Below are 20,278 nucleotides of genomic sequence, written 5' to 3'. Positions count from 1 at the left end.
CCCGCTCGCCCCGGCGGGTGAGCAGACAAGCCTCTCGGGCTGGTGAGTGCTGCTAGGCGCCGAGCCTCTGTGCGGGAATCTCTCCGTTTTTCCCTCTGTGCCCCTGTTGCTGTGGGATCCACGCTGATAGCCGCGGCTCACGCCCATCTCTGGAGTTCGTTTAGGCAGCGCTCTGAATCCCCTCTCCTTGCGCGCCGTGAAACAGAGAGGCAAGAAAAAGTCTCTTGCCTCTTTGGCAGCTGCAGACTTTTTCCCGGACTCCCTCCTGGCTAGCACCGAATCCCGAGCCTCAGCTCCCAGCCCCCGCCTGCCCCGGCGGCTGAGCAGACAAGCCTCTCAGGCTGGTGAGTGCTACTCAGCACCGATCCTCTGTGCGGGAATCTCTCCGCTTTGCCCTCCGCACCCCTGTGGCTGCGCTCTCCTCCGTGGCTCCGAAGCTTCCCCCCTCTGCCACCTGCAGTCTCTGCCCACGCAGGGGCTTCCTAGTGTGTGGAAACCTTTCCTCCTTCACAGCTCCCTCCCACTGGTGCAGGTCCCGTCCCTATTCTTTTGTCTCTGTTATTTCTTTTTTCTTTTGCCCTACCCAAGTACGTGGGGAGTTTCTTGCCTTTTGGGAGGTCTGACGTCTTCTGCCAGCGTTCAGTGGGTGTTCTGTAGGAGCAGTTCCACGTGTAGATGTATTTCTACTGTATCTGTGGGAAGGAAGGTGATCTCCGTGTCTTACTCTTCTGCCATCTTGCCCCTCCTTTCTCCCATTCTGAGGGTTGTCTTTTCGTCTTGTTTATGGCTTCCTTTGCTGTGCAAAAGCTTTGAAGTTTCATTAGGTCCCATTTGTTTATTTTTGTTTTTATTTCCATTACTCTAGGAGGTGGATCAAAAAAGATCTTGCTGTGATTTATGTCAAAGAGTGTTCTTCCTATGTTTTCCTCTAAGAGTTTTGTAGTGTCCGGTCTTACATTTAGGTCTCTAATGCATTTTGAGTTTATTTTTGTGTATGGTGTTAGGGAAAGTTCTAATTTCATTCTTTTACATGTAGCTGTCCAGTTTTCCCAGCACCACTTATTGAAGAGACTGTCTTTTCTCCATTGTATATCCTTGCCTCCTTTTTCATAAATTAGTTGACCATAGGTGCGTGGGTTTATCTCTGGGCTTTCTATCTTGTTCCATTGATCTATGTTTCTGTTTTTGTGCCAGTACCATATTCTCTTGATTACTGTAGCTTTGTAGTATAGTCTGAAGTCAGGGAGCCTGATTCCTCCAGCTCCGTTTTCTTCCCTCAAGACTGCTTTGGCTATTCGGGGTCTTTTGTGTCTCCATACAAATTTTAAGATTTTTTGTTCTAGTTCTGTAAAAATTGCCATTGGTAATTTGATAGGGATTGCATCGAATGTGTAGATTGCTTTGGGTAGTATAGTCAGTTTCACAATATTGATTCTTCCAATCCAAGAACATGGTATATCTCTCCATCTGTTGGTATCATCTTTAATTCCTTTCATCAGTGTCTTATAGTTTTCTGCATACAGGTCCTTTGTCTCCCTATGTAGGTTTATTCCTAGGTATTTTATTCTTTTTGTTGCAATGGGAAATGGGAGTGTTTCCTTAATTTCTCTTTCATATTTTTCATCATTAGTGTATAGGAACGCAAGAGATTTCTGTGCATTAATTTTGTATCCTGCAACTTTACCAAATTCATTGATTAGCTCTAGTAGTTTTCTGGTAGCATTTTTAGGATTCTCTGTGTATAGTATCATGTCAACTGCAAACAATGACAGTTTTACTTCTTCTTTTCCAATTTGTATTCCTTTTATTTCTTTTTCTTCTCTGATTGTCATGGCTAGGGCTTCCAAAATTATGCTGAATAATAGTGGTGAGGGTGGATATCCTTGTTTTGTTCCTGATCTTAGAGGAAATGCGTTCAGTTTTTCACCATTGAGAATGATGTTTGCTGTGGGTTTGTCATATATGGTCTTTATTATGTTGAGGTAGGTTCCCTCTATGCCCACTTTCTGGAGAGTTTTTATCATAAATGGGTGTTGAATTATGTCATAAGCTTTTTCTGCATCTATTGAGATGATCATATGGTTTTTATTCTTCAGTTTAACATGGTGTTTCACACTGATTGACTGCATATATTGAAGAATCCTTGCATCCCTGGGATAAATCCCACCTGATCCTGGTGTATGATCCTTTTAATGTATTGTTGGATTTTGTTTGCTAGTATTTTGTTGAGGATTTTTGCATCTATATTCATCACTGATATTGGTCTCTAATTTTCTTTGTTTCTAGTATCTTTCTCTGGTTTTGGTATCAGGGTGATGGTGGCCTTGTATAATGAGTTTGGGAGTGTTCCTTCCTCTGCAGTTTTCTTGAAAAGTTTGAGAAGGATGGGTGTTAGCTCTTCTCTAAATGTTTGATAGAATTCACCTGTGAAGCCATCTGGTCCTGGACTTTTGTTTGTTGGAAGATTTTTAATCACAGTTTCAATTTCATTACTTGTGATTGGTTTGTTCATATTTTCTATTTCTTCCTGGTTCAGCCTTGGAAGGTTATACCTTTCTAAGAATTTGTCCATTTCTTCTAGGTTGTCCATTTTATTGGTGTAGAGTTGCTTGTAGTAGTCTCTTAGGATGCTTTGTATTTCTGCAGTTTCTGTTGTAACTTCTCCTTTTTCATTTCTAATTTTATTCATTTGAGTCCTCTCCCTCTTTTTCTTGATGAGTCTGGCTAATGGTTTATCACTTTTGTTTATCTTCTCAAAGAACCAGCTTTTAGTTTTATTGATGTTTTCTATCATATTCTTTGTTTCTATTTCTTTATTTCTGCTCTGATCTTTATGATTTCTTTCCTTCTGCTAACTTTGGGTTTTCTTTGTTCTTCTTTCTCTAGTTCCTTTAGGTGTAAGGTTAGATTGTTTATTTGAGATTTTTCTTGTTTCTTGAGGTAGGCTTGTATAGGTATAAACTTCCCTCTTAGAGCTGCTTTTGCTGCATCCCATAGGTTTTGGATCGTCGTGTTTTCATTGTCATTTGTCTCTAGGTATTTTTTGATTTCCTCTTTGACTTCTTCAGTGATCTCTTGGTTATTTAGTAAAGTATTGTTTAGCCTCCATGTGTTTGTGTTTTTTACATTTTTTTTCCCTGTAATTCATTTCTAATCTCATAGCATTGTGGTCATAAAAGATGCTTGATATGATTTCAATTTTCTTAAATTTACCGAGGATTGATTTGTGACCAAGATGTGATCTATCCTGGAGAATGTTCCGTGCGCACTTGAGAAGAATGTGTAATCTTCTGTTTTTGGATGGCATGTCCCATAAATATCAATTAAATCTATCTGGTCTATTGTGTCATTTAAAGCTTCTGTTTCCTTATTTAGTTTCATTTTGGATGATCTGTCCATTAGTGTAAGTGAGGTGTTAAAGTCCCCCACTGTTATTGTGTTACTGTCGATTTCCTCTTTTATAGCTGTTAGCAGTTGCCTTATCTATTGAGGTGCACCTATGTTGGGTGCATATATATTTATAATTGCGGTATCTTCTTCTTGGATTGATCCCTTGATCATTATGTAGTGTCCTTCCTTGTCTCTTGTAACATTCCTTATTTTAAAGTCTATTTTATCTGATATGAGTATTGTTACTCCAGCTTTCTTTTGATTTCCATTTGCATGGGATATCTTTTTCCATCCCCTCGCTTTCAGTCTCTACGTGTCCCTAGGTCTGAAGTGGGTCTCCTGTAGAAAGCATGTGTATGGGTCTTGTTTTTGTATCCATTCAGCAAGCCTGGGTCTTTTGGTTGGAGTATTTAATCCAGTCACGTTTAAGGTAATTATCGATACGTATGTTCCTATGACCATTTTCTTAATTGTTTTGGGTTTGTTTTTGTAGGTCCTTTTATTCTCTTGTGTTTCCCACTTAGAGAAGTTCCTTTAGCATTTGTTGTAGAGCTGGTTTGGTGGTGCTGAATTCTCTTAGCTTTTGCTTGACTGTAAAACTTTTGATTTCTTTATCGAATCTGAATGAGATCCTTGCCGTAGAGTAATCTTGGTTATAGGTTCTTCCCTTTCATCACTTTAAGTATATCATGCCACTCCCTTCTGGCTTGTAGCGTTTCTGCTGAGAAATCAGCTGTTAACCTTATGGGAGTTCCCTTGTATGTTATTTGTCGTTTTTCCCTTGCTGCTTTCAATAATTTTTCTTTGTCTTCAATTTTTGCCAATTTGATTACTATGTGTCTCAGTGTGTTTCTCCTTGGGTTTATCCTGTATGGGACTCACTGCGCTTCCTGGACTTGGGTGGCTATTTCCTTTCCCATGTTAGGGAAGTTTTCGACTATAATCTCTTCAATTATTTTCTCAGGTCCTTGCTCTCTCTCTTGTCCTTCTGGGACCCCTGTAATGCGAATGTTGTTGCGTTTAATGTTGTCCCAGTGGTCTCTTAGGCTGTCTTCATTTCTTTTCATTCTTTTTTCTTTAGTCTGTTCCCCAGCAGTGAATTCCACCCTTCTGTCTTCCAGGTCACTTTTCCGTTCTTCTGCCTCAGTTATTCTGCTATTGATTCCTTCTAGTGTAGTTTTCGTTTCAGTTATTGTATTGGTCATCTCTGTTTTTTTGTTCTTTAATTCTTCTAGGTCTTTGTTCAACATTTCTTGCATCTTCTTGATCTTTGCCTCCATTGTTTTTCTGAGGTGCTGGATCATCTTCACTATCATTCTGAATTCTTTTTCTGGAAGGTTGCCTATCTCCACTTCATTTGGTTGTTTTTCTGGGGTTTTATTTTTTTTCTTCATCTTGTACATAGCCCTCTGCCTTTTCATCTTGTCTATCTTCCTGTGAATGTGGTTTTTGTTCCACAGGCTGCAGGACTGTAGTTCTTCTTGCTTCTGCTATCTGCCCTCTGTTGGATGAGTCTATCTAAGAGACTTGTGTAAGTTTTCTGATCGATAATCCTTTTTATATCTTGCTAGATTTGGTTTTCTAGTACTTTGCTGAGAATTTTTGATTCTGTATTTGTAGGGTATATTGGTTTGTATATTTTTTCTTCTTGTGGTATGTTTGTCTGGTGTTGATATCAAGATAATTCTGGCCTCATAGAATGAGTTGGGAAGTGTTTCTTCCTTTTTTCTTTTTTGGGGAACAATTTGTGAAGTATTTGCATCAATTCTTCTGTGAACCTCTGATGTAATTCATCAGTGAACCATGTAGGCCTGGACTTTCTTTGTGATAAGTTCTTAAATTACTAAGTTGATCTCTTTGCTTTTATAGATCAATTCAGATTGTCTAGTTCTTCTTGAGCCAGTTTCAGTAATTTGTGTCAAGAATTTATCAGTTTTGTCTAAGTTACCTAATTTATTAACATACTGTTGTTCATAGTATTCCCTTATTATATATTTTACTTCTGTGTACTCAGTTGTGATGTCCTCTCTTGATTCCTGAATTTTGTAGTTTGACTTCTCTCTCTCTGTCTCTCTCTCTCCAGTCTACCTTAAAGGGTTGTCAATTTTATTATCTCTTCTATGAACCAGTTTTTGGCTTTGTTGATTTTTCTCTGTCATTTTTCTACTCTCTATTTTGTTTGTTTCTGTTCTAGTTTTCATCATTTATTTCCTTTTGCATTCTTTGGGTTTAGTCTACTTTGAATCAGGGATGGTTTGGATCTCCCTTCCCCTCAACTTGACTTCTTTCTTTGAGTTTTTGATTCCCTTTGATTTAGGTCTTTTGATGAATTCCATGAGATCAAGTATGTAAGAAACAACTGTGTTGGACTGGGCATCAGATTCCAACATTGAGAGATATTTCCAATTAACTTTGCCACAGTGGGATTTCATTATTCAATATGTTCTTGTATATCTTTTAAAAAATAATATTAAGATTAATAGCTGAATGGGATTGCTAAACTCAAAAATGTTTGAGAATAATGAAGGATAAAAAGAAATCAATTTATAGAGATATTGTTCACTATGCTAAGAAATGAGACTCATGTAATACATGATTTCATGGCTCCTTCTTTCAACATTTGCTTGTTGAGAGTTTGATAAAGTGTCAGGCACTGAGTTGGGTGCTATAGGAGCTAGGAAGAAGAATGAGATTAAATGCCATTTAGATCAAGAGAAAGGACACATTATAATAATTACAATAACAGTGGGTGTATGTTAAGAAGGTGATGTACAATATTCAGAAAGAAGGCAACCTGTAGCTGCCTGGAGAATTCAGGAAGCTTTTTTCTTGTAAATACATCTTGAAGAATGACTGGGGACTCCCCTGGTGGCACAGTGGTTAAGAATCCACCTGCCAATGCAGGGGACACCGGTTCGATCCCTGGTCGGGGAAGATCCCACATGCTGTGGAGCAAGTAGCCCCCGCTCACTGCAACTAGAGAAAGCCTGTGCACAGCAACGAAGACCCAACACAGCCAAAAATAAATAAAAGATAAATAAATAAATAAAAATAAAAATAAAAACAGAATTTATAAAAAAAAAAATGACTGGGAATTTAGAGAAAGAGATTTGAAATTTCAGGCAGAGGCAATAACATTTCCAAGGATGCATAATGAACTTTCATCGGTTGAGAACTTGGAGAACCTTTTGGGAACAAGTTATGGTATCTGGTATAGTTTGTTATAATTTGGCTATCTTAAGAAGACATCATAAGAGGAAGAATTCTGCAGATGGTTGTGATCAAGAAGTAAGCTCTCAGACTGGAGTTCAGTTTCCTGGTACAGAGATCTCATTGCTGGCTCTCCAGATATGTTCTTTATTATGTTTATTCAGCTTCCTATCTGATTTGCTGTTTCAGTTTAGAGGCTTTTTCCCATTCCTTCCCAGGTTTAATTTTGGTATTCATTTCCTGTTTTGGCTTTAATCTTCTCTTCTTCTGGAATAGAAGTTTCTCAGGTGCAAAACAACTAACTGAGGCCTGAGTCCAGCACCCAGTGTACCAACATTGCACCCCTAAGGACAGCTCAATGAGAGTCAATTTAAAATATGATCAGTGAAGCTGAGAAGGTAGGTATGTGTGATTTGGGGAAGGATTGGGGGAAAGAGTATACTGGATTTTTCTGCGAAGTGTAAAATATTTATTTGATTTTATGTTTTGAAATTGTACTCTTTAGAGAACCAGGGATTCTTAGAAGTATCTCTGGGCTCACTACCTGGGACATGGGGAAGTTGAGTGAGTGCAGTTTTACTGCCCTCTTTTCTATTGCCTTCTTCTTTCTCTCTTTCTACATTCATTTATATGCCTTGAGATTTGCATAATATTTTGGTTTTATACACTGAAGGTCTACATAATATTTGATTTGAAAAAATTTAAAAGAGCCCTGCTGGAGAAAGAGATAAAATTATAACTATCAGCAATGAAGATCCCTAAGTATTTTTGAGGGAAACAAATAATTTAATTTGGGTTTTAGAAGATAATACTGGTGACAGGATGGAGGATACCCTGGAGGAGAAAGAAAGAACTAGATGTGGGGGGGGAGGGGGAAGTTGTTGAAGGAGTCTGGGCAGGGAGGACACAGACCTGAACTAAGGCTTTAGAAGTTAGAATGGAGAGTAATGTGACACCGTCAAGAGGCATTTGAGAGGTAGTACAGATAGGATTTTATAACAAATTGACTGGATTTAGGGCCAGCAATGGAAGGCTGTCATTTTTACCTTTGGCTGTCATAACTGGGAAGTCCAATGGGTGGATTTGTCTTCAGGTGCAGCTATTTTAGATAATGCCTTTAGGTTCTTATCTTTCTTCATCTCTTGAATTTTCATCCTTCTAAGCTGGTTTCCTTCTTGAGAAGGCTTCCTACTATGCAGTGAGATGATCCCTAGAATATATAGGCTTACAAGTTTATTATTTCAGTGGAAGAGTACAACTCTTTTGCCATCCAGAATCCATGTCAATCCAAATAAGAGACTCTTATTGACCCTGCTTGGGTCATGTGCCCACCAGTACCAATTACTGAATCAGAAAGATTTATATTTCCCGTTAACTTTGGATGTTTTAGAAGGGTGTTTAAACTTTTACATTGCTAGTTACCTTAAGACACTGGTGGGATGTAATGGCTCTATTTTATACTCCCCACTTTCCCTCATTTTCACATAGTCCCTGTAAGGATAGAGAATGATGTAAATAAGTGCCAATGGAGAGCTCTTGAATTTAGGCAGTACTGAACATTTCTAAGTTTCAGAGGAAAATTAGAATCTATTCCCCTTTGGGCATTTCTACGTGAGAGCTGAAGTGATGACCAGACCTGTATTGGGCTGTGGGTGAGGGGAGGGACAGGCTGGAACCCCACAAAGGGGTTGGCCTCATGGATGCCTTCTTACTCCTTGCAGCCTTAAGTCTCATCAAAACAGGCTCTTATCTGGACAGATAGGAGACATGGAGTTTATACTAGTGGTTAAATCCTGGGCAGCCACAGACTAATGAGAATGGAGAGAAGAAAGGAAGGAAATCACAATAGGCAGGAGAGAAGGAAAGAACTTGTCCTTACTTTTCTTCAAGAGGTTTTCCATATTGTAGGATATTATAGGTCAGGACTTTCACAGTGGGCTTTCACTCTTTTAAGGCACTTTCCAAAAATGGGTGTGAGGTAGAAAGATGGAAGTGAGCAATGGTGAGCCCTGAATATAGATACTAGATCACAGGAAAAGATTCAATATAGACAAAATATGCAAACAGCAAATAAAAATAAAGAAATGATTTTATAGAATATTTTAAAAAATCCTTCAATTTATTTCTGTGCTGGTCTTTTGAGACCATCTAGTCCAATGGATCCAAGTCCTGGCTGTCCTTTAGAGTTGTCTGTGGAACTTGATAAAGATACAGAAGCCTGGATCCTTTCTGGACGTACTGAATTGGAATTTTTGGAGTTGGGTATTAGACATTTGCTGTTTTACAAACACCGCTCAAGACATTCTGTGTCTCAGGCTGTTGGAATCTACCCTGCATGCAGCCCAGGCTCCCCTGAAACTGTACCAGCCTACAGGTTGAGTTGGGTTAAAACCACACATATCACTGTCTCTCATCCCTGCTTCTCCCATAAGACTTAAGTTTGCTGAAAGTTCCCTAAAATATTTTGGTGTCCCTAGGGGGAGTCTTATATGAGCTTATGAACAGGTCTGGGCAGATGCCATGTAATGTTCACTGAGGCCTGATGCTCCAGCAATCACTACTACGGCTTCCTCAGAAGGATCCAGTCTTGCCCCAGTGCTCAAAATCTCCCTCTGGGCATCTTCCCTTGTACCTTGGATCCTCAGAGCTTTGTGGATGGCCTATACTGGGCCATTGTGAGTCCTCTTCCAGGAGTTCTCTTTCTAGCCCATCTTTCACAAGACCTATAAAATAACTGTGGTTCTCATCAGCAGACCAAGGCACTTATAAAAGAAGAAACTGAGTATCAGAGAGCTTGTGGGACTGGCGCAAATGAGCCAGGGTGTGAGGAACACGGCTGAATCAGCACCAAGGGGCTCAGGTCCAGCTCTAAGCCCCATCCACGGCATGGTTGCTTAGATCTGTAATGAGCTTGCTTTGCTTCCATGTCATGTCTCTCTGGTCCAGGCTGGTTAAAAATTTGGAAACTTGGATAAAAGATGCAAAAATATCAAATGCTCGGATTATCAGAGTGAAAATTATGCATCTTCCAGAGAAAGAAATTATGCTTCATTCAGATGTGAACTAAGTTTTATTTTAGCCCCAGAGATATTGCTCATTTTCCAGATGTCAGGGACAATTCAAGTTAGGACAAAGAAAGAATTAGGTTTATTCTAGATATGGATAAGGAGTAGAGCTGGGCAGCAGCAAGAGAGGAGAGGTTAATGTAGAGTTTAATGCTTGAAAACGTGCTGATCACTTTCCAGGAGAAACCTGTCAGACCAGGGCCACATAGGCAGATAACAAATTCACTTACCTTTGTTGCTCTGAGAGCTAGTAGAAAAATCAAACGGAGTGTACAGGACACAGCATGAAGTTTTGACCTCGTTCCAAGTCAAGGAAGCTGGAATTACATTACCTATTTTTTTAAGTTTACTCTGGATGTTATATGTCGAGCTGGGAGACCATAGTACTCATTGCTGTGAGAGCTCCCTGCCACCATGGACCTTTGGAACCCAGGGGTGTGCATGTGTATATCTAGGTATTTGGGGTAGAAAGTCTATTTAATGAAAGCACTCACCCCAGCTCCTGGAAAGAACTGGACTCTAATAGTGTTGTAGCATTAAAGAATCAGCAGTTGGTGGCTTTGGTTTTTTAAATTTGATTTAATACCTCACATAATAAGGCAACACCATGCCAAAGGCATTGAGCTTCTACTGTCCCATCAGGCATGGTTGCAAGGGGTAGTCGAGGTGACCACCATCAGCAGCATACTCCCAAGTGGCTTACTTAAGTGATTGTGGCTAGGAAGAGAGGATGGAGGACTGTGACATAATCACCCTACTCAGCACTCACATGGCTTCCTCCTTTCCTCCACCAGGCTCAGATTTATAAATATGCATCCTTTATCCGTGAGGGCTGCTTTGACTTCTGAAGATCAGCAGAGACACCATATACATTTCCTTTTATTTACTATGAACAAAATAGCATTCCCAGAGGAAATGGGGCATGCAGTAACAGAGACCCTTTCGGGACAAATAGAATTTGGGCTACGTTTAGAGTAATGTAGCTAAAGCTCCAACCTCTTCTCCCTTCAGTGAAAGAGGGAGCCACATTTGAAATTTTGCCGTGTTATCTACTAGCTCATGATCTGAGAGATAGCAAGATGTAAAAATAGAAGTGAAGGGCTACATCTTTTGGAATAAAGAAACCCTAGAGAGAAAGCAAGCGATTTAAAGAGAACCAACACTGGAAAATCACAAAATCACACTGGGGCTAGAGATTTATGGATTTAGAAAAAGAGAGCAATGAATATGTGAGTGGTTTTATATTTCGAACTCTTCGAGACGCACATATAATAAATTTCCAACCTCTTTTTGGTGTCATGCAAATCCAAGGGCTTCTTGACAGAGTGGACAAAATAGTGATAGGGAAGAAACAAAGAGAGCAAAAGAGGATAAGTGATGCTGGACACATTTTTATGCACAAGACGATGACTTTTCCTGGGTAATGTTGATTACCAGATAGAGAAGACTTGATGTCATAAAAACGTCACAGAACCTCAGAAGCTAGTAACCATGGGACATCCTGATGCTGGTGATTGAAATCTGATAAGTTGTGTTTCACATTGCCTTTCAGACACAACTTATCCCAGGCTACATGGACATGTTAATGTTCACAAGGGACATGATTATTGGAATAGTTTGTGGACTGTCGTGTGGAGAGAGTGGGCTGGCTTAACTCATATCCAAAAGCCCTGTCCAATGATTTTTACAATTAGGTATTATTATGGCAATATATTTTAAAAATATAGTATTTTCTCAATGTTATACTTAATATGTACAGCCCTCTCCAAGTGAAATCAGAGGAGGTTTTATGCAGAGACACTTTTATAGATCCTGTAAGTCACACCATCATATAGGTAGTAAATGTTTATATTTTTATAGAAATATTGATCGATATACTGCCATCATTTTTATATTCACAGTCCCTTCTTATTCCATCATCCTCCAAACAAATTTCTTACTTCTTTCCCTCGATGGTATGATTTTTGCTCCTTTGGCCATTTGAAAAGACTGTTTAATTTCTCTTCAGTGTTATCAAATAGATCAATACTCCTAGGTTGGTGACTGAAGTTTCTTTGTATTGTGCAGTCTTACACTTTTTGTGTAGTGAGGAATTTTAAAACACTTATATTTTCTGAATGGGCTTTTTTCATGGGGATCACAGAGTAATAGAAATAAAGAAAGATTAATTAGAAAGCAAATGCATATGCCCATTGGATGGAGGTGTGAGATGAAGAGGCTCCAGGAACATCAGGAGGCTGGTTACGAGCCAGAGGGAGAGTCTCAGGTGGAGACCGCATTAGTCAAACAGCAGGATTCCCCTGTTTTGATTGGGTTTGCCTCTAGAGCTAAAGACATTTCTTTGCTTACACAGTGACAAGAGGCAGGGATGAGGAGGAGAGCAAGAAAACATCCACACATCTGTAACCACCATTTACAGAGCACGTGGTGTGTCCCAGGCCCCTGCTAAGCCTTGTACAAGCCCAGTGTTATTTAATATTCCCACTGCCCTAGGAGGTGGGTACTGTTGTCACTTACATCCTATGGATTAAGAAACTGAAGCTTAGAGAAACAAAGTCAGTTCCTCAATTTCACATCTCTAGAATGGCAGGGGTGGGATTTGGTTTTACGTGATTAGAAAGACCTTAATCCTTATGATGTATATCTAAGAGATTATTATTATTATTGAGCTAACTTCTTAGAGTTGGAGCGCCTCAGTGCCTTTTGGCCTTTACAGGGTGAAGACTTTCTGCAGGGAGCAGACAGCAAAGTTTCAGCCTTTGAGAGCCTCTGCTTGCCATCAGCTGTGAGTGCCCACACAATAAACCAAGCATCCTCCAGGTGGACCCTGGCTTTGAAATTTAGAGCTGTGTGCAATAGTGAGAGAACCAGGGATTTAAAAAAATCAGCAGTTTTGAAACAGAAAGGGAGAAAAAGGTGCATAAAGATAACTCTATTAAAGACATCAAAATGTCTCTTGTTTAAGGTTGAAAAACTTATAGCATGCCAGAACACTATAATATTACAAATGACTGTCAGTAGTCATCCTTTTTCTTTCTTTGTCATGTTTATGCCTGGGGATAAAATATATGATCATTTTTCTTTTAATGGTCTTAAATAAATGGACAAGCTTTGAGAGCCACGATACCTGCAGATGTAAAATTTTAAAAAGAGAGAGAGGTAAGTTTAGGGTCTAGAGATTTTTTTCTTTTTTCCCATGCATACTACATCATCTAAGTCAATCTGGCAGAAAAGAGATTTATCGTTGAGGACGGAAATCTGTCAAGAAGGTAATTGTGCCCGTGAACCCATCTTGGAAGAAGAAAGGCAAAAAGGAGGAGACGTTTCCAAAGGGAAGCCCCTCTCCAGGGTGCATACTTGTGAGTCAGGGGAGTTTTGGGTTCAGGTTTATCCAGCACACACTTAATTGGGCTGACAGAGATACCTTCTTCAAAGATAATCGTGTGTAAATCTTTGGGTGGTGGGAGAAGGATTATGGATCATATTTGCTTTTCTCCTTTCCTTTTCTGAGATTCTTATCATCAGTCAACTCCAATAACTAGATCGTTGACTCTCAGAATCCTCCAGGTGATTCTGATGGATGGTCTTTGAACCATATTTTGAGGACACTGAAATCAAATCACATCATTTTGATCCCCCCCACTTCCTCCTTAATCTCAGAGCAGCAGTTACAATTTAATTTGCCCATCTAGGAAAACTCTATGCTCAGCAGAGTGGCTTCTCCTAGGTGACTTGGAGAGGTGTCACTTTCCTTCACAGAGGGAATGATTTGAGACTGTCACTAAGTCTGTTATTAGAGGTTGGAAACCGTGAGAATATTTGGGGAAGTCTCTGTAACCCCAAGATACAGGGATAGGTCCGTCCTTATTGGTCTGAGAGCTCAACCAAACCAAAGTAGAGACAAGGTCCTCTGTCCCTGTGGGGCACAGGAGGAAGGAGTTGAGGGGGCAAATGGCAGGGGGCCTAGAATTAGAGCTCAGAAAGGCCAGTCGCAGCATAGTGTCAATTATTATTGGGCTCTCATTAGAGCTGCACAGCTTTGGATAAGCCCGAGAGCTGTTTGAAAGAGACTGCTCTTTCATGTATTTCTAGGTCTTACAATTTAAATAATGTTCTTTATATAAATTGTAAGCACTTCTTCAATAAATTATAGTTACTCACTTGACAGGTTCTGCATATATGAGCAAATGCATGAATAAGTTGCATTTTCTTACATTAAACATATATTGATCAAGACTTCACTCTGCACCAGGTACTGCATTAGGCAAGCTCACGTGCATCATTTCACTTATTATTCATAGAAATGCTAGGAGGTGTGCCCTCTTTTTATCACTATTTTACAGATGAAGGAAATGAGAATCAGAGAAGTTAGCTATGTGTTCACATTCACACAACTGTTAATTGAGGGCATTCAGACCTTTAGGTGGCCTCCGTGGTCGGTTTGAGAGTCTGGGGACGCTCAGACCACGGGCCTCAGGATGACAACTCTTGACTCTGAGATTTTGGATCTGGGAATTATCTGAGCTTCCTACAAGTTTCTGCAGGTTATATTAGCTAAGAGGGAGATGGCAAACAGAAGGTGAGCACCTGAAGATCCTTTTCTTCCTGCTTATTTGAGAGCTGGATGTCTCTTAGAGACAAGGCCCCACATTCAGCCTTTTTGGTCTGGGCTTCAGCAGTGGAGGGGAGCTGGGCGGTGTAGACTCTTAGTGAGTCACTAGTACCCTCGGATGGTAAGAACTGGAGTATGTCCACTTTATGCATTAATATATCTCCAGCTACTAAAACAGTGCCTGGCGCACACTACATGTTCAGTAAATACATATTGACTGAATGTTTCCCTAACTTTAGCACTTAATGGTTCTCTGTCGTCTACTGTGGGCTCATTTTTCAGTGTATTTGCTTTGTCCCTACAGCTATACTATAAACTTTTCAAAGGCAGGGACAGATAAAAATATTAATAATAGGAGTTACGATTATTGAGTACATGGTAACAGGTCCTGTGAGAGACATACCATACACACAATCTCATTTACTTCTCCCCACAGCTCCATGAAACTGATCCTTATCACCATTTGGTAGATGAAGAATCAGGCTCAAAGAGGTTAAGTAACTTGCCCATGGTCACACAGCTCATCCAAGGCAGAACTTGCATTCATATCTGTGGATGACTGAGTTCAAAGTGCAGGTTCATAACTTCCAAGCCACACTGATGCATCTTCTCCAGCACATGTAGTGGTTTGCAGAGAGTTAAGCACATTGTAAAAATCAGACATTAGCCATGCTTAGCAAGGCTGGCTTAGTTAAAGGCGTGACTTGGAGGAATTTGCTTCCCTCTTCCCACAGTTTCCATTTCAGGTATCCATAGTGCTACTCTAGGGCAGCCCTGTTTCCCCACTCCCAAACCCCATTCAGGTATGTCCATTCCAGGAAATGTCCCATCCTTCGATTTCCCCAGACCTCATCATATAAACCTACTTGTTTTAGTTTATTTTGTTAGTTGGCATTTTTGAATGCTTTTGAGGAGCCAGGTGACATGCTGAGCTCTTTTTATAGGCTGTCTCATAATCCTGACAGTGACCCTGTGAGTTAGCTCCTATTAATATCCTCATTTTAAAGATGTGGAAACTGAGCCTCAGAAAGGTTAAGTGACAAGTAGCATGGCCAAGGTCATGGAATGTGACCTATCCCACTGGTTCATCCACTTGCTCTGTGCTCATCAGGCAGTGACTAGACGGGCTACTGTCCCACCAGACCTTCCTGTCATCACTTTCAAAGCCACCGCTGCCCCCTCACCACCACTGAGTCTCTCACGGTTCCTCATATCAACTATTTGCAGAAAGCAGACCTAAGGCTCAAAAAGCTCCAGTGACAACTTTCTGATGCAGGCCTGGATGAAGGCCTGATTCCTAACTGCATGCTCTCTTTCTGCTACAACAGACCAACCTCTCCAGGCAACATATTTACTCTACAGGAGCCTTTCAGCAGCCGAGTGAGCAAAGGTGGAAGTGGAAGACCCCACTGTAGGATCTTAAGGGGCTTCTTTAGGGCAGAGGGACCATCTTTGTATTCCCCAGGCTCACAGCCAAGGCTGTGTTCTTTTCTTAGCTGGAAACTAGCTTCTCTTTAATCCACGTTATTTCTCTAGGGGATTGGAGTCATGTCAGAAGGAGGTTAAGTGTGCAGTGTTGTAGGGACCTGGGAAGTTTGGATATAGCATCGTTCTTGTAACAGAGAAGTATTTGTGTGAGGTTCAACATTTTCCTTAGTTTCATTTCACTTTCCGTTTTTGTGTTCTGTGTAAAATTAAATTCAACTCCTTTTATTAAAAGTATCTAGTGTAGTATGATTCCTTTTTCATAAAATTATTTTGTCTTTCTACCCATCCTTTCATTTATTTATTTATTTTTCACCTATGGAAGTGTGGAAAAAATGATTTTCACCAAATGATGATACTCTCTCCCTCTCCCCACTACACTTGTGGTATTTTCAGTATTTTCTTTTTGTCCTTTTCTGTTTTGCTTACTTTTATATTAATAGTTTTAATATATTTTATTTTAAAATGTTACCATTATTTTTATTTATTTATTTGTTTATTGGAAGGGGGAAAACCATTTAGATAGTTTTCAGAGGGAGAAGGCTAACCAGCACGAAGGCTTCCTCCTTCTTGAGAGGGTTCCTGCTGTGTGAAGCCTAACTAGAATCACTTAGGATGATCTCATATCCTTGTTTGCTTAGAACAGTCCCAGTTTATGCCTCTTGTCTCACTGGTAATTATTACCAGTGCTTTCTTTCACTCTCAACAATGTGTTGTCTTGGACAATAAATCACATGGTCGTTCTACTTATAACAAAGCATGTGGCCCTGAAGCAAGGGCTCAGGCCTCCTATTTTATGTTTAAGGACACAGGGAGCCTGGGGCCTGAGAGCCTCTCTGTGGATAAGGTGTGGTCCTCCTGTTCACACACTGGGTGCAAAATAGGGAGAGAAGCTGCCTCTAAATGCACTTGCCTACTGATGCTGAGAAGGAATCCTGCAGTGCTTCCCCTGGAGGTTACGTGTGGGCAGGATGGCTGATGACTGCCACTCAGCTCCGTTAGCTCTTTGCTGTAACCTCCCCCTATAATAAGGATCGTAACTGCAGAGCAAGGATGCAGTGGTTCAGCAGAGCTGTTCTCTGTTGGGAGTATGGCAATAAGACAGACTCAACGTCTCCCTCTCTTCGTGTTCTTTAAACATGCTCACAGCACATACGCCGCCACCCAAATCAGAAAGTAAGAGTTGTCACTGCTGCTAGAAGAGCTCTCAGGTCTGGCTCCTGGAAGGAGCTTGGTTCAGGTTCACAGCTTTCCTGCTCCTGAACTTTTCAGTGACAGAGAACAAGGGCAGATTCTGGGAGGAGAGACCCTGGATTTTGGGGAGGGTCCCTCTAGCCTGTTCTCTCACAGGTCTCTCGAGTGAAGCTGTGACTCTTCAGGGAGTCCTCTCTGCCTGCCTTCCTCCCTCCCTCCCTTCCTTCCTCCCTTTCCTCCTTCCTTCCTTCTTTACAGTCACTTATTACTAATATTAATAAGCAATTGTCCAAATAATCTTAAGAGTACTCCTTCCTTCCCCACTCACTTTAGAGACAGGGAAAACTAGCCTAAAAGATGTAAACTGACCCGGGAACTTCAGATGCTGATAGAGCTGGGATATAAACCAGGTCTGTCTGACACTGGAGTGCACTAAATCATATAACTGTTATGTACTACTATTTCTTATGTGGAGAGAGTCACAGACTAAAACTGCATCACCTTGCAGAGTTTGGGGCGAACATGCATGGCATGGGGGTCTCTGTCCTAGTTCACTGGCACACTGTAAAAGCTGACTCTGCTTTTGTAGGCTGATGGGAATATGGATACGCTAAGGGAGAGACATAGTAAAGGACCAGGGTTGCTGTATGGTCCTAGCAATGTTGGGTTGACCAGCTGGAAAACTATTGATGTGGGTGTATTAACTATTTCTTTCCTGGGTAGATTATTCAGTATTCAAAGTAAAGTTCATGAGCAAAAAAGTGCTATTTGGCAAAGCAACCTTATAGCTGTAGAGAAAAATGATTCCCCTTTGTCATTAATTCCAGTACTTTTCTTCAGGACCTTAGTTTGGACTCAGAGCTTCCCTGTTAGCTGTATAAATGGGATTAATGACTTGGTTCCAGCAGAGAACATAAGGTACTTAAGGAACTGTTTTAGCCAGATGATGCATTATTATTGCTAGGAAAAGGTGGGAATATTAGCAGTTACATGGCCCTTTATTTGCAGAAATTATCCCAATGGCTTATTCACACATATTATAATCCTAATGGTCATTTGATTCTCCCCCATTTGTCATGCTTGTACATATTTGAACATTGAAACTTTGTGATACTAAGGACAAATAATGTCCGCAGAAGCCTGCAACTACCTGTCCTGTGTGTTGCATAGACCACTTGCCTCCTCTGCTGAGGATGCTGACCGAGTCTCCCCCTCCAAAGGCTTCTGGAGGGATGTCTGGGTTCAGGGACCATAGGATCAATTGTATTCTGTTGGTGGAGAGTTTAATATGCATTTTCTGGCTAACTAAGGGGTCTTCTATGTAGACAGCTTCCCTACCAGGCAGCGGAGAATGAGAGAGCTCAAGTGGTGGTGACCTTTATTTCTAGTTACAAAATTTTAAATACTATTTTTGCCCTATTTCTATAGGCTTTTAATGCATTAAAATAGGCTGAGACTATTTTTTTGAGTATTTGATTTTTTAAAATTTATTTTATTGAAGTATAGTTGATTTACTATGTGTTAATTTCTACTGTACAGCAAAGTGATTCAGTTATACATAGGTATATAATTATTTTTCATATTCTTTTCCATTATGGTTTGTCACAGGATATTGAATATAGTTCCCTGTGCTGTACAGTAGGACCCTGTTTATCCATTCTATGCAAAGTAGTTTGCATCTGCTAATCCCAAACTCCCAATCCATCCCTCCCCCAACCCTCTACAAGTCTGTTCTCTGTGTCTGTGAGTCTGTTTCTGTTTTGTAGATAGGTTCATTTGTGTCATATTTTAGATTCCACATATAAGTGATATCATGATATTTGTCTTTCTCTGACTTCACTTAGTATGACAATCTCTAGGTCCATCCATGTTGCTGCAAATGGCATTATTTCACTCTTTTTTATGGCTGAGTAATATTCCAGTATGTGTGTGTGTGTGTGTGTGTGTGTGTGTGTGTGTGTGTGTGTGTATACCACATTTTCTTTTTCATCTGTCGATGAACATTTAGGTTGTTTCTATGTCTTGACTATTATAAATAGTGCTACTATGAACATAGGGCTATGTGTATCTTTTTGAATTATACTTTTGTCCAGATATATGTCCAGGAGTAGGATTGCTGGATCATATGAATATTTGATATTTAACTGACCACAGTAGTAGAGTTCAGCTGGGGCAGCTTGAGGTAGATGCTGGCTTTTGTTGATGATGTTTCTCCCACCCCTTGTCATTGTAATGTCATTTCAAGATATCTGTTTCCTGCTTAACAAGTTAGAGGACAATGATAGCAAGAACAACAATAATAAGATATTTATGGAGTACTTAAATGTCAAAAACTTAAATATCAAATGCCAAAAACTTAAATATTAGCTAAATATCTTAAACGCATTATCATATTTACCCCTCACAACAATGCTATGGAATAGATCCTATTTTTATTCTCATCTTACAGAGGATGGAGCTGAGACTTAAGAGTATTAAAGGGCTGGGCTTCCCTGGCGGCGTAGTGGTTAAGAATCCACCTGCCAATGCAGGGGACACAGGTTGGATCCCTGGTCCGAGAGGATCCCACATGCCGCGGAGCAGCTAAGCCCGTGCACCACAACTGCTGAGCCTGTGCTCTAGAGCCTTCGAGCCACAATTACTGAGCCCACGTACCCCAACTACTGAAGCCCGCGCGCCTAGAGCCTGTGCTCTGCAACAAGAGAAGCCACCGCAATGAGAAGCCCACGCACCACGACGAAGAGTAGCCCCCGCTCGCCGCAACTAAAAGAAAGCCCGTGCACAGCAATGAAGACCCAAAGCAGCCAAAAATAAAGTAAATAAATAAAAAACCCCACAAGAAACAGTACAGTAGATGGTAAATGTACTGACTAAGCTTGAAAGGAGTTCCAGCCACCAATGTGACAGGATACTTTGCTTTTGGAGATAAAGAGAAGCCCCTGCTTTGTTTGGGCATGTAGATTATCTGGAGCATTAAAATGCTACTTGACAAAGATACAGAATAGTCAAGCTTCTTCTCCAGATTTACTTTTAAAACATATTCTAGTTGCTGGACAATTTGACTTATTCAGCAAAGCTTGATTCAAGAGCAAATTATCCTCTTCAGTGTTAGTCTGGTGCTTGCAAAATGTTGTAGCTAAAGATGAAATTCTGTCTATAGGAAGGAATGGCATTCAGTAAACGAAGAGTAGCCCCCTATCACTGCAACTAGAGAAAGCCCGCGTGCAGCAACAAAGACCTAACGCAGCCAAAAATTAAATAAATAAATAAATAGCTAGCTAGCTAGCTAGCTAGATAGGTAGTATTAAAGGGCTTACCCAGC

At 40.5% G+C, this 20,278-nt stretch overlaps 1 protein-coding gene across 10 annotated transcripts in view; it reads left to right on the top strand.

Annotated features, from left to right (window-relative positions):
* LOC309636184 (uncharacterized protein) overlaps positions 1-20,278 on the top strand; it is a gene marked incomplete at its 5' end in the record, with an annotated part of 720,691 nt that overhangs the window by 68,877 nt on the left and 631,536 nt on the right. Inside the window, one exon of one of the 10 annotated variants that reach the window (XM_082408530.1) lies at positions 6,877-19,771. The exons of 8 other annotated variants lie outside the window; for them this stretch is intronic. Of the gene's footprint in view, positions 1-6,818; positions 20,230-20,278 lie in introns of those variants that run through there. One more of the 10 variants, XM_082408532.1, reaches the window with a different exon arrangement.

The sequence above is a fragment of the Balaenoptera borealis genome, assembly GCF_965194805.1.
Source record: "Balaenoptera borealis genome assembly, chromosome: 10".
NCBI classification, from domain to species: Eukaryota; Metazoa; Chordata; class Mammalia; order Artiodactyla; family Balaenopteridae; genus Balaenoptera; species Balaenoptera borealis.
Note: the sequence above shows the minus strand (reverse complement) of the source record. Positions and strands in the feature narration are given on the sequence as shown.